This window comes from Miscanthus floridulus, chromosome 9 (genome assembly GCF_019320115.1).
Source record: "Miscanthus floridulus cultivar M001 chromosome 9, ASM1932011v1, whole genome shotgun sequence".
Taxonomy (NCBI): Eukaryota; Viridiplantae; Streptophyta; class Magnoliopsida; order Poales; family Poaceae; genus Miscanthus; species Miscanthus floridulus.
Genome location: NC_089588.1, coordinates 113528299 through 113544199, shown reverse-complemented (window position 1 = coordinate 113544199; position 15901 = coordinate 113528299).

The window sequence follows — 15901 nt, the reverse complement described above, 5'->3', positions numbered from 1 at the left end:
CACGAACCGGCAGTGATAGTATCAGTGTTAGTTTTAGCCAAAAATCGGTGGTGATGACCCAATATCAGTGTCGGTTGGTCCTATCACTGCCGATTTTAGTCAAAAACCAACAGTGATGTGTCGGGAGACACTATCACTATCAGTTTCTTAAAAACCGACAGTGATAGAGCTGGCAGTGAATGTCAGATTTGTAGTAGTGATACAAATTTTAGGGCACCTGGAAAACTTGGACATTAATCGGTTAAAATTTTAGATTGTATTTTAAATAAATTAGGATTCGTATTAAAAAAATCCAATATATAAAAATAAAAAAATGTGTAGATAAATATTTATCAATAAGTAAATTTAAATGTATAAAATTTTTCTTAAATATCCAAAAACCTAAAGTATTTGACTAAGTCCATCTTTGGCCCCTTGACTCTTGTCTTTGTGTCTAACTTTAGCACATCAACTATAAAAACGCATTGATTTTGTCCCCCGAGGAAGTTTTGAGTGCTTTGAGTTGGCTTTGGGGTCAAAATTAAATGGTTTTCATATTCGAGGTACCAAAGTTTGGGGTTAAGATGAGAATAATAAAGGGAAACATGAGGGGCCAAAAACGGACTTAATCCAATAGTAAGAAGTCTTATATTTCTAGATAAGGATTAATTGCAGTTTCTTTTGAATTACAGAGAATGTATTATATTTGTGGAAAAAATTCAAATGCTAAGACCTCTTATATTTACGGACACAGATAGCACTTGTTTTAGTTACATGTTTTTATAGGGCAATGAGAAATATTTTTCCTCGGTATTTCAACACCATCTGTGATATCCACGAGATGAAAAGAAATATTTCTATTCACAATTATCAGGCCCATGCATATGTTCTCTTTCAAAAATATTTAAATCGAGCATGTCAAGCCAAAAAAAAAAGATATTGTTAATAAACCTAAGCCTGCAAAAAATGATGCCAACAAATTAATATGCCAGGCACATGTGCTTTGTCACACTCAGCCTGTCGGGTCAAACTTTAGGATAGAAATCGGTTTAGGAAATTTGGGGATTCTTGGTTGAAGTAGCAACAAAACTGTCAATTGTTGCATCAAGTAAAAAGGGGATTATGTTACGTCAATAATTAATTCATTTATTAGTTGCGGCTTAGTTTTACTCCAGCAGTTATTTGTTGACTAATAATGAGGAAAATTTGTGAATCTCTACTATAATGAACCAATCCAAACTATACTAGCTATATCCAAGATTGTGTCCCCCGCTTCAAACCAATCCTGCCAGGATCGTTTCAGGCTTCAACGCAGGCTTCAAACGCGCGGCAACCAGCGATCGAATCCTGCTTCCACGAAAAAAAACGCGACACCGGCGCCGACACCGTGAAGCCCTACGCCGCCCCCCGCCGCCACCCACAATCCTGCGCCCCTCATTGCCTGGAGAGGACAGCACTATGCAGCAAGGGTGGCGCCGGAGGTGATGGACTCGCGCCCGCGACTGAGGGAGGGCGCGCACAGCGGAGGAGGCGGCGGCAACGCTGCGGAAGGCATGGTGCCGGGTGCGGCTGTCCGCGCGCGACCCGGCGCGCGTGCCGCCCTGGGATGCCGTCGTGCTCACGACTGTGATCTACAGTCGTCCTGGGACATCGTCGTCCCCAAATCGCCTCCGCTCCTACGCCTCTGGAAGAAAAACTGAAAGAGGAGGCGGCGGCATGGCTCTGCGGGATCGAGGCGGCGGCGCGGAGCCGCGACCAGCTCAACGAGGGCGGGACGAAGGAGGCGGCGGCGTGGCTTCGCTGGTAGCTCAACGAGGGCAGGACCAAGGTGGCGACGGCGTGGCGCTGCGGGCAGTCTGATGAGGACGGGATGAAGGAGTCGACGGCGTGGCGCGCGAGCAGCCGGTTGAGGGCAGGATGAAGGAGCCGGTGGTGCGGCGATGCGTCCAGCCCGACGAGGACGGGACGAAGGATCCGGCGGCGCGGTGAAGCCTCTCCGATCCATCTCCTCACTAGGCGAGTTTTTTTTTTACCCATGCGGTTTTTTTGACGGCAACGGTGTGAATGTCCAAGATCTCAGCGAGGATGTGCAGCAACGGTGTGACCGCAGTGACCTGCCTCCACACACGGTAGAGGTGGAAGAGCACCAACCAGGACACCATGCTCATGTGGGAGGTGAGCTCGTAGCTGCCGATTCTCCCCGGGTTCTGATTCGTTGGTATAAGATAAGATTAACAGAAAGTTCTAATTCTAATTGTTTCTTGGTTTCTGTTTCCTTTTTTTTTTTGCTCATGAGATACATGTTTGGCTATTTGTAGAATTAGAACTCTCCTTTGCTCATTTGGTTGCAAGTGGCTGAAAGTTATTTCCTTTCTATTTAGGTTTCAAAGATCCGAAAATGGAGAGCCACTACCGGAAACAGAAGCTTTGTCGTGTGCCTACAGTAGCTTTGCCGTGTGCCACAGGCACACGACAAAGCCCAAAAAAACACTCGGCAAAGGATTTACCGAGTGTAACATTCGGCAAACAGCACACGTCATTTACAGTGACGGCAAACGTCTCTTTGCCGAGTGTTTTTTATCGGGCACTCAGCAAATACTTTGCCGAGAGCTGAAACTGACGCTCGCCAAAAAAAAGTAACGTGACGGCGCAGAGACGGTCACGGCGCGTTTGCCGAGTGTCTGGGATTTGACACTCGGCAAAGCAGACATGTTTGACGAGTGCCCCAGCCCTGACACTCGGCAAACATGACTGATTTGCCGAGTGTCTAATCCCGAACACTCGGCTAACATGGCTGCTTTGCCGAGTATCAAATCCCGGACACTTGGCAAAGACTAGCCCAGAATGTACAGATTTTGGCCACGTGTCCTCTTTGCCAAGTGTTTTTAGCTTGACACTCAGCAAAAGGCCTCTTTGCCGAGTGTAACACTCAGCAAAGTGACCATATATTTCCAGTTTTTGTGGTTCGGTCACGTATAACGTACCCCACTCAAATAAACATTATAGGCATCACACATAGTTCATAATAAGCATCATAGGCAGTTCATATAGATATATCGACAACACATAAATGCAAATAAACTTCATAATCACAAGTAGGTTCATTCAGAACCACAAATGCAAATAAAATTCACTGAGTGCAATGGTGTCCACTGAGTAGTCACAAGTAATCCACAAATGCAAATACAAATAAAATCACAAGTAGTCACTGAGGAGGCCACGATGTCCACTGTGACCACGCTGGGTCATGAGGCTCATTCAATGACGCTGATAGATTCTGCACAAAGGAGAAGAGATAAATCATTCTAGTTTCTAGTTTATTTCTAGTTCGTAAACTATAAATCATTCTAGTTTCTAGTTTCTAGTTTCTAATTTATTTCTAGTTTCTAGTTTCTACTGTCTGGGCATCTTTATAAGATTGATTCTGCATAAACTAGAAACGGTGATTATAAGGTTGTGAAGTGACTCATAGTGCCTGAAACAATATTTGGAGCAGCTTGAGGAGGAGGTACTGGCATCGGTGGCGGAGGTTGACCGATTGCAGCGTAAACACCCCTCATATATTCGAACATCTGTAGCCACACTATCTCCATCCTCTGCCGCTCTGCCTCCATCTTCGCATCTAGCTCCTCTCGGCTCCTCGTTTCTTGTTCCAGCTGAGCCTATAATATTTCATCCCAATGTTACAATGCAATGCAAAAGTATATAAAAATCAATGAACGATGAATAAAACTAAAATAACCTGGAGTGCGTTCATTTGGAACCGTGTAGAGTCCGACCATGGGCGCATCGCTGGGCTAGAACTCGTGCTCCGTGCTCGAATCTGGGAGAGAGTGGGAGTACTGGCCGTGTCGATTGTGCTGTCCCGCCCTCATGACCACTTCTCCATTAAGGTCATGGGCACTCGGACCATACTCTGGGCCATGGACCGCCCTTGCTATCGATGTGTATCCATCGAGGCAGTTGTGGACGGACTCGATGCTGTACGCCGAGGGCGGGTCCTCCGGGTTGTAGGCGACGTCAGTCATTGCCTTGCCCTTGTGGGCCAAAGCATATGCCATGAACTGGGAGCAAGGCTCGCCACCATGTGCCGCCGACCGTAAAAAAAGCAATATGATTAGAAATTATGCAGAATAGAGCGTTAGAATAAAGAAATAAATTCGCGTACCCATCTAGCCACGTATTCTGAGATGTTGAGGTTGCCTTGATCCTGTGGTGCACCCGGCATCAGCAAACGCCGCTCCCGGCAAGCGTTGTGATTCTCCTCCCACGCGGGGTCGCACCACCTGCCCACCATCTGGGCCCAGCACTGCAGATCATAGGCGCACCACCATAGAGGCAACTACGTCATCAAGTATATGACATATAAGAAGATGAAATTAAACGTAATTAATATAAGAAAAAATAAGTATTAATATTCTATATTTACCTTCAGGTATTGTTCCGGGGTCAGCCTCTTGGTTCTTGCCACACTTTTAGGGACCCTCACTCTAAGAATTTCCATGTGGTATTGGATCACAGCCTGGATGCGCGCCTCGTATTGCATGTCCTTGACGAGTTTCTTAGCGGCTTTGTCAGCCACAGCATCCGCATTGGCCTCGTATCCCTCCTCGCATCTAAAGAACTCCTGCATATAGACGCGATGTATCCAGTCATTATTTCAAGAATGTCCAATCAATGTGATGTATCCAGTCCAGGGGCGGCGGCGGCCGGGGGCGGGGTGCCGGGGGCACGGGGCGGCAACAGGGTCCTAGGGCGGCGGCGATCGGCGGCGGGGCACCGGGAGGCCGGTGGCGGACGTGCCGGGGACGGGGCTCCGGGAGGCCGGCGGCGGGTGCGCTAGGGGTGACGGGGGCTAGGCACCGGCGGTGGGATGCCGGGGTAGGGGGGCGGCGGCGGGATGCATGTGTGCGTGCGGTGCATGTGCGGTGGCTGTGTGTGTGCGTGTGTGCGTGTGGGTGAGGCTGGCCTGGAGTGGTTATAATGAGGTTTGCCGAGTGCCCGTGATCTAGCACTCGACAAACACATTTTGTTTTTTTATTTTCAAACCCTAAACTACTGTGCGTGTGTGGAGACGGTGAGGGGGTTTGCCGAGTGTCATAGGTCTGGCACTCCAGATAATGGGCACTCGGCAAACCAATTTTTTTCGTTTTCCTTCTTCTCCATCTTTTCCGGTCTATGTTTTCTCAATTTGTTCCAATGTACTTTGAAAATACCTTGTCAAATTGACTCAACAATATATATTTGATTTTCCTAGGAATATTATTCCATTATTTTATGCAGTTACAGCTCAAATTTAATTTATATCAATTAAAATTCTATAATTGCACATAATAAATTAAAATTATCAAACGGATCAAAAAAATTACCAAAATTTCACATGAAACAATCTATGTTCTCTATTGCCTATACAAAAAGTTTTGAAGCCAAACCCCAATTCGACCTTAACTTTGACTCCAAATCTTACCGAATTCTTCTCAACGCTACGATTCTTCTTCTGAGATGCTTCGGTTTGTAAACATCATACATGACAAATCGTATGAAACCTTTTCAATTGTTTACCACAGCCTCCACATATGATATCATCACATCATGACAAATCTCATGATTTTCAGACTTCGTTTGCTTTTTTTAGAATTTAAAAGCCATTCGGCACACATTCGTGGTCGTGTTTCCTGAACAAGATGTTCGAAATTTTCTTTTCATTTCGTGGGTAAGGCCTTCACAATGGACTTAATAACATGAATATCCTTTTTTTACTCATTTTATTCTATTATTTGAATCACTTGCAGTTCAAATTTAACTTATTCCAAAAAATTCCTTGAAATACAATAAATTATTAAATAAGCAAACAGGTAAAAAAATATACCAAATCTTAATATGGAGTACCACATGTTGTATGTGGAGAGTAGAAAAAGTTTCAAGGTCAGAAGAGAAAAAAAACTTGTTTCTTTGCCGAGTGCCAAACAAATACACTCGGCAAACATATTTCTTTGCCGAGTGTTTTTGTTTGCCGAGTGTTTCCACTAACGGACACTCGACAAAAGTACTAACGGACGGCACATGGACTAACGGTTGTCCACGTGACGGTTCTTTGTCGAGTGCCTAGCTTTTGCCCAGTGTTTTTTTTCTGGTTTGCCCAGTGCCAAACTTTGCCGAGTGTTTTTGAGTTTTTTGCCGAGTGCAATTATTTTGCCGAGTGCCCGATATAATGCACCCGGCAAACATTCTTGCACTCGGCAAACACCCAGTTTCCGGTAGGTGAGCGAGGTACATGACAAAGGTGCTTGGTTAAGTGGTCACTGTTCCAATTCATTTTTCTTTCTCTAGAGCAGATAAGCCTATTGTGCGTGTGAATTGCCGGTTACAGAGAACAAGATTGTGGATATGTTTAGTTCAGCAAGGTTTGTATGGATATGTCGATTCCACATAAGTCTGGTGAGGGGTATGTCATTGTTCCAATGAATCCTTTGTTCCTTAAGTGAATAAATAAAACTTGCAAGATATTACAAGCTTTTGATACATCTACTCTTTAACAATATATCAGATGGCTTTGCTTTTGTATCTTTCACGCGGTAGCAGGATGCAGAAAATGCATGGTCAGTACTCTATTCAGTTGGAGTACACAAATCCATTTAAATTCCTAATGGGCCATGATTTGTTTTTCTAAATCAGGCTATAAAAAATATTAATGGAAAGTTGTTGCAAAGAGACCTGTGGCTGTTGATTGGGCTGTTCCCGAAAAAGTGTACACTGTTGCTGCAAAAGTTGATGCTAAGGATAATGGTAAATATAAAGATTCCTGTATCAGTTATCTTTACGCTTCCCTAATTCCTTAAGTCGTTCATTTATCAGTTACACAAAATTGAGAGTTCTCACATAGCTAATGCAAGATTTACATTACGTGAACTGTGCATCCTTTTACTGCACGGGATGACTAAATCGGAAATGCATGGTATGTCACTTTCGACAAACAAGGCGTTTAAGATCACTTTGAGATCTTCAGTTCAGAAAAGGTATGTCATTTGTTACCAAGTCTAAAGAACCAGCACATTCTTAGGTACTGCAAACTGGTAAAGTGTTGGAATTGATGCCCTTTTAGGATTCAATGGAATTGTTTTGTGTGCTGGACTACTGTCTTCCCCCCCCCCCCCCCCCCCCCCCTTTGTAGCTATACATGCATGCTGACATATGAACAGTTAACCAGCATGCTGATATATTCTAGATGAGTTCACAACATGTACAGTCTGAATTCCCTTGAATCATCAGTGCTGAGGGCCTTCAGGAAGATGTGTTCTTTTTATATCTGCAGATCAGTCTGGTTGATACGTTTCTCCTTTTTCCAGGTGGAGCAGCAGGTCATCTTGAGGGGCATTCGAGCGACACAACAGCGGGCTGAAGCTGTGGGACTTCAGGAACATGGAGTATCTCACACAGGTAACATAAATTTACTGATGCAATGAAAGTTTGGAACTGTCCAAACATGTTTCAGTGTGAGTTATTGTACTGTTGTAGGTTTAACTCTGAATAATCCCAATTATGTTGCCATTATCATTCGTACTAGAGACACATTAAGTTGAGAAGACAGGCTCAAAGTTTATTTGGTTACTTGGCATGTTTACCTGATGGTTGTATGTAATTCATCTTCTAATTAGGTATTTGGGATGATATCAGAAGCAAAACTAAGCCTTGAAGGCACGTCTTCCCTAACCCTGTTGAATCTGATGGTTATATGGCAATGCTATACTACAAAAACGTCTCCATGAACAGAGAAGTTATTTGCATTTCCTTTCTATTGTCCTACAAGCATCAAGTATGCATTCCATAATCAATACATGGCTGATGATACTTACATCATGGTCTCAGATGTGAGAGATCGGTTGATGCAGCCCCTTATGTGTTTGTCAAAACACAGACCATTGAAGATGCTTGGTGCATAATACAATGAATGGGGTACTTCTACCTATTTGTGCTGGTGTAATTAAATTAGCGGTCAGATGGATTATAAATTCATGGCTGTGCAATGCTTCGAGGGTGGCGCGATGACGACGAGCTCGGCGAGGGCGGCCCGGGCGTTGCGTGACCGCCCGCAATGACGTGAATGCACCAGATGCGTAGAAAAATACTGTCTTTTGGCTTTACCGTAGCATTAGTACGGACATACTACTAGTGTCCCTAAAGATAATTCCTGCCACCTGCCACCAACCTCTTTTTTACTTCTACTAATACTAGCCTTTTCAAAATAGTTTTCATCTCTGGAGGTCTTTAAGGCAAATGATCTCTTCGCGAATAATATTTTGTTCGATGTGATTCGGTATATATCTTTTTCCCTTTTACCCTCGGTGCACCTTGCGAAACGCTCCATCATACGAAATGCTCCATCACACGAGCACATTGCTAAGTTTTATAAATGCAGAATGACAACCGTCCTATATTACTCACACTACGCCAAATTTGCACATCACTGCCGGATTTGTGAGAACCGGCAGCGATGTACCTTCACTGCCGGTTATGAGCTTGAAAATGAAAAAATGAATGGTGCTAGGCTAAAACCGGCAGTGAAGGACCACATCATTGCCGGTTTGTGGCTTGAACCGGTAGTGTTTGGCGGGCAATCATCATTGCCGGTTTAAGCCAAGAGCCAACAGTGATGGGGCTCTATCACTGTCGGTTCTAGCCAAGAACCGACGGTGATAAGCCTACAATACAAAAAAGGCTGCAGCCGTCCTCTCCTTCCTCGTCTCTTCCATCCCGAGAACAGAGGCGCGCGTTTAGACCCTTCCCTCCATTGTTGCGGCTGCTCTTCACCATGAAGCTAGTGCTTGGATTTTAAAGAATGGCTTGATCTTTTTGCTTTAAGGTTAGTAACAAACATCCACTCCTTTGATTTTGTTGCTTAATTAGCTTCGTTTTGATGGCTACATTGCTTGATTCTCATTCTAGAGAGCACTTTTCCAATTGGACATTTGTGCAAGGCTCAAATTGTGGTGAATCCATCATCCAAAAGGTTGGTGTCTATGAACACATTTAAATTCCTAGCTAATTATTCCATGGTGGTTAAGATCATCATTGTTAGTATGTGATGCTATAATTAGTTCTTAGAAGTAGAGTAGAATAGTTGTTCTTCAATATTGTGCAATAATTGTTTTTTACTATGATTTTCAATTTACAGGGGCCGGGGCTACCAATTTCAATTTTTCAATAATTAGTGTACAATAATGTTTTCCAAAAATGGTACTTTTGAGCTACAATTGTTGTTCATGAAGCTCGATTTCTTATTAATTCTTTGTAATTACTATCTCAGTATTTCTTGTGCAGAGATGGATCGAGAGTGGATGCATCAGTCCCGAACGGACAAGTGGTACATGTTTGGCATCAGCCAGTTTATCACTGATGCCAAAGCCCATGCTGAGAATAGGAACCCTGTCTTCTGTCCATGCAAAGATTGCAAGAATCATAGGAACTTTCATCAAATTGAGTCTATACGATCGCACTTGATTATCAGGGGGTTCATGCCAAACTATACGATATGGACTATGCATGGCGAGATTGGTGTGAATGTTCTGCAGGGAAACGATGATGATGTGGACATGCCTGATGTAGCCATCCACGATGCTGACCAGGAACCCAGTGTAAACACAGAACCAATGGCCACAGTTAATAATGTGTTTAGGAACACGCTAGCTGACGACACCGAGGATAACGATGGCATTTCTTAGCTGCTACGTAATGTAGAGACCGGATATCTTAGTGAAAGACAGCTGAGAAAGCTAGAGAAAATGAGGCAAGATGGCAAAACACCATTGTATAGAAATTGTCCAATGAGCAAACTGGAAGCCGACATCATGCTGTTAGAGTTCAAATCGACAAACGGATTGAGCGATAAAGGCTTCGATCAGTTGTTAGGTATAATAAGGAAAATGCTCCAAAAAAAAACGAGTTGCCAGAAAAGACATACTTGACCAAGCAAATGATCTGCCCCATCGTCCTCGAGGTTGAAAAAATCCACGCGTGTTCCAATGATTGCATATTGTACCGTGGAGAAAAATACAAAGACTTGGACAAGTGCCCCAAGTGTGAAGCTCCACGGTACAAGGAAGGGCCATCAGATGAGGGTACCAGGACCAGAGGAGGTCCCGTAAAGGTCGTTTGGTATTTCCCTATAGCTTCCTGGGTGCATAGGCTATTTGCATGTGCAAAATCAGCCAAGCTGTTGCGCTGGCATGGCGAAGAGCATAAGAAAGATACAATGATGAGGCACCCCCGCCGATGGGCATGACTGGAGGACTGTCAATACCATTTTCTATAAGGACAACGGTGGAGAGGTAAGGCACCTTTGGTTTGCTTTGAGCACAGATGGGATGAATCCTTTCGACCAGGTTAGAAGCAATCATAGCACCTGGCCAGTGACGCTCTATATATACAAACCTTCCACCTTGGGTCTGTATGAAGCGGTCGTACATCCAGATGCCACTACTGATCCAAGGGCCAAGACAACCTAGGAATGACATCGATGTGTTTCTGGAACCAGTGATCGATGAACTAGTGGAGATGTTTTGAAAAGGGTGTGCCGGATGTTTGGGACGAGTACAAAAAGGAACATGTCACGGTCAAGGTAGTACTTATCGCTACAATCACCGACCTACCAGTCGAGGTTCGTTGTTCAGAGAGAAGATAAAAGGCTATACTGGATGTGTCGAGTGCTTGGACGACACCGATGCAGTAAATCTGCCAAATAACTCAAAAATAGTTTATATGGGACACCGTAGGTTCCTACCTAAGGATCACCCTTACCGCAAGAACAGAAATGGTTTCAACGGTACTATTGAGAAACGCTTAGCTCCAAAATATCGAGACGGGCCTATGATACTTCGAGAACTCAACAAACTAGAGGTTGTCCTTAGGAAGGGGGACAATGCAGTAGCAGCGCCTAATGGGAGCATTTGAAAGAAAAAATTGGTTTTCTAGAAACTACCTTACTGGCCATTTCTGAGTGTATGCCACTATCTTGATCCCATGCACATCACTAAAAACGTGTGCGCTAACACTCTTAACACCTTGATGGACACCGTGGGGACATCGAAGGATTCACTAGCCACACGCCTGGACATGCAACACTTGGGAATCAGGAAGGAGCTGCATCCCGTGGAGTTAGAGAATGGCCAGTTTGAACTTCCGGTTGTGTCATGGACATTGAAGAAGGAAGAAAAGCGTGCGCTTATTTCTTTCTTCAATGAACTCAAAGTCCTGACGGGCTACTATGCGAACCCAAAGAGGCTAGTCAACATGAGAGAACTCAAGGTCAACTATGGCCCTATGAAGGCCCATGACTGTCATGTCATTATGACTCAGCTGCTCCCTATTGCCCTGTGTGGTATCCTCCCCCCAAAGGTCCGCGCCCCAATCATAAAGCTTTGCTCGTTCTTCAACGCGATCTCAAAAAAGGTCATTGATGTGTCCACGCTAGAGCAGCTGCAGTAGGACATAGCTGAAACTCTCGTTAGGCTTGAGATGCATTTCCCGCCGACTTACTTTGATATCTCATTGCATCTGCTCATTCATCTTGTTGACCAAATTAGAGCCCTTGGCCCAATGTACCTGCATCAGATGTTCCCTTTTGAAAGATTGATGAAAGTTTTCAGGAGGTATGTTAGGAACAGATTCTGGCCAGAAGGAGGCATGGTTGAAGGATGGTCAACAGAGGAGGCTATTGAATTCTGCACATATTATCTGGACATCAAAAGGGTCGGAGTCCTAGAATCTCGTCATGAGGGAAGACTACGTGGCAAAGGAATGATCGGGGAGAAATCTGTTACAATAGACGACCCTGTTTCTTTCAGACAGGCACAGTTCGCTGTTCTCCAGCAGCTGAGGGTGTGATGCCATACATTGACGAGCATAGGCAATCGCTTGCAAACTCTGTATCCGAGCAGGTCATAGGCTTGGCTGGATAAAAAACATAAGGAGGAATTTGTCAGCTAGTTGCGACATCGCTTGCTTGGAATAAAGTTGGGTAATCAACTGGATGCCTTAGCCAAGGGACCTTCGAGTACATATCTTAAGTACCAAGGGTATGAGATCAATGGATTCACATTTTACACAAAAAAGCAAGATGGAAAGAGCACATACCAAAATTATGGTGTTCGTTTTGGATGCTCACGACGAGAACGGCAATGTGCAGGCGACATACTATGGTTTCATAGAGGAGATATGGGAGCTAGCCTATGGTCCGTTGAAAGGCAGCTCTTTTTCGCTACCAGTGGTCCGGCTCGAGGGAAATCAACACTGACAACATGTAGGTTTTGGATGCTTTGAACCCATCAAAAAAAGAAAATTAGGCCTGTTTGTATCCATGAATTGAAATTAATATCAAGAAAGTGCCTTAAATTTCATTATTAGATTACTTTCCAATTCCTCTCAATTCCTGTGAACCCAAATAAGGCCTAAGAGATATGCCTGTTCCAGCATTCCAGTACAGTAGTTTCACTTTCTATATAGTTAGTAAAATTTGGCATAACTCAAATGTGGTGAAGGCATGTATCTTGTAGTTTAGTTTTGGTCCTGTTGAACTGGTGTATATATAGGATATGGAAAGCTTCATCCATATGCCCTCTAGTGCTGGTCAAGCTAGACACAGTGTTTTAGGTTGCGTTGCCATTTAATTTGCATGAACCAAGAATGGGCCTTATTGGCCCAAACGTTTGCCACATGTAAGAGCATCTCCAAGAGTTCCCAACAATTTTTTTCCCAAAATCATGGAGTTTTCTAACTCGCCAAAAATTATTGGGAGGAATAAATAAGGCCATCTTCAATAGTTTCCAATAATTCACTCTTAAAATATAGAAGACAATTTTACGTCAGGAATCCTATACTATTTCTAAATTATCCTAACCACTTTTATATATTATTTCTCTCTTGTACACTTGCATCAGGAACCTTTTCCTACTATTTGTTCTTTCCCATGCCCTTCCACCTTTAGATTGCCAGATGGATACGCGCGTGGGAGACAGACGGATATATCCACGCGATCGGTCTATTTTTCCAAGCGCGGAAAAGATTGGGAGGTGGGATTGGGAATTGTTGGAGATGAGTTTTTTTTTTCTATTTTTGCTAAAAATACTAGATTGGGAGGCTTTATTGGGAACTCTTGGAGATGCTCTAAGGAAAAAAGTGTCCCTAGGGATATGAAAGGGGTTTAGAATGGTCATGAAATGGGTCTTTCAAACTCAAATTCTTATGCGGAAAAAGGAACATAATCAGGAAGCTGGTCAGAAAATGATTTTGAGGAAAACGGGACGTCCAAAATGAAACAAACCTATTGTGAACACATCAATAATGGTTAGGAAACTGTAATCCAAGCTGGAACACCGACAAATATGACCACTTCAAATGGTCAATATGACGCAATTGGTATTGGTATAATGTCACAAACTATAATCATATTTCCACCATGAGATAGGTAGCAAAGAATGACAATATCTCTATACTATTGTACTAGTACCGCACGGCAAGTTGACAACAGATAACATAGTTACCAAAGCACATCACTAAACTATTACTACGTACTAGTACAACATTTCTGATCAAAACATAACAATACAAGGTCAACTCATGGACATACAGACATTAAAAACATAAGTTATAACCAAAGCGCTAGTTCAGGATATCAAACGCATGTCCCTTTATGCTGTAGCAACTGTTGGTTGGGCACTCAAGTGTTTTTTCGAAATCGGATCATCATCTTCCACGTTGGTTTTTACTTTACGCACTGCAGCCATTGAGCCGTACATGAACTCGGGGAATAGACAACAATTGCCAACAAAACCACTGCAAGCAACAGCTGGCAGAGCCACTTGATTTAGTCAATGCTTGTTTGTAGTTTGTAGCCCACATTGTATTCTCATGAGCAATGTTCATAGGTGTAGGAAGCATAAGTAAGTATCGCCGCTTTTGCATCTAGTTCATAGTGGAAGGGTCATCGTTTGGCCTTGAAGGCTGGCCGTGAGGCACACACGCAGAGCTCCAACCTGCACTTGATGCTATTATGTTACTTTTATTGTATCAGAAAAGCCAAAACGACTTACAATTGGAACGGAGAGAGTATCAAGGAGTGAGAAAGCGGTGTTTGTGCGATTAGTTTGCTTGCCATCTAATTTGATGCTCGACTTTCAAGTGGTTTTTGGATGCCTCTTCGGCTAGACCCTGGGTAATGCCTAGGGAGGTTGGCAATTTTTTCATTCTTATTACTGTACATTATACATTTGTCAAACCCTTGTAATTTCGTTGCTTGATGGTAATGAAATTTGGTTTGACCATGGTGGAAAAAAAAGAGATGACCGAGTCACCGAACGGCCGAGTAATTGGGTGGTCGAGTGATAGAGTGAGTGGCCAAGTGCTTGGGTTGCTCGTTGCCTGAGTGGGCCGAGTGATTGGGTCGAGTTACCAAGTGCCTGAGTGGCCGGGTGGACCCTAATAGCCGAGTGACTGAGTGGCCGATTGACTAAGTGGCTCGGTGACCGATTGACTGAGTGATGGAGTGACTGAGTGGCCGAGTGACTAGTTGGCTGAGTGACTGAATGACTGAGTGGAGTTACAAGGGCCTATTAGCTTTGTCACCAAGCAGAGGTGTCTGGAAGCGGTTGTCGCTCCCAGGCGTCTGATTCTGGACGCCAGGGGCTAGGATTCTGCCTGGCACATGCTTTGTCCTTGGAGGGCTACAAGCAAACAACCCCTAAGTGTCCGAGTGACTAAGTGGTTAATTGATTGAGTGACCGAGTAGCGGCCAAGTGATTGGGCAACTGAGTGGTTGAGTGATATTTAAAAAAATGATCATGTGTCTCATTAACAAAATAATTCAGAAATCACATCTTATTCTAATAGGACGTCAACTATCATAATCATAAATATGTGTGTGCTGCACGCGCATGGCTACTAGTCAAAACAATAAAGAGAATTTGGTGTTTCTACCCCTACTGCAGAGTCCAATTATGATATTACCCCTACTTTTTTAACTTTGTGATTTTTTCCTCATGATTTTTTATTGAAGCATCCATTTGTCCCTGTTTTATAACACTGTCAAGTCTAGGTGGATTAAATGACGAAAAAAATAAGAAAGAGAAAAAGATTCCTACACAAAAGCACAAGAATACCCTCAACTTATCTATTTCTTGCCGACCTCTCACCCGTGGATCCCTCACATGTTCATCTTCCAAGTGCCCGACTGGATGAAGAGACCTAGTATCAGTTTTTTAATCCTTTTTCATAAATACTTTAATAATAACTGTTCCAAAAAACAAAATGCAAATGTGACCCTTTTGGGTCGCGCCAGCCCAGATGGCACGACAACACCACGTTGTCGCGCCACATTCAGTAGCACGACAAGGGGCGTTACGCAGGCGTGGACCACTGACCCGTGATGGCGTGGCGGACTATGGGGCCCACCTTGTTGCGCCACGTACTCCGGTGTGACAGGCCTTGTCGCGCCAGGCGGGCTAGCGTGACAGGCCCATAAAAGGGCGCGACGTAGCTCCTTTCTTGGCTTCTCCTCTTTTCTCTCCCTCCTTGCTGAGAACTCATGAAGCCATGGAGTATCCCTTCTCTCTCTTCTCTTCTCCTCTTGTCTTTGTGTCTTTGATCAAGTTTGGATTTGATTTCCCTGCAAGGATCGCGTGGCAGGAGGATGACTGCTCACCCTATTGATGTTTATGTGTTGAGTTGATGTTTGTAGACTACTATGGTTACACTGTTGTGTGCAATACTGGCTTTTATTGCGTTAACTGAAGTTTGTTTGGCTATTGATGTTACTATATTCTGATTCTATCAGTACTTGGTAGACTGTGTATAGTTGGACTGGTGTTAGGTTGCACTGTTCAAGGGTTGACCTAGCTGGGTTTTGAGAGATGTCTGTGTTGGACTGTTGTAA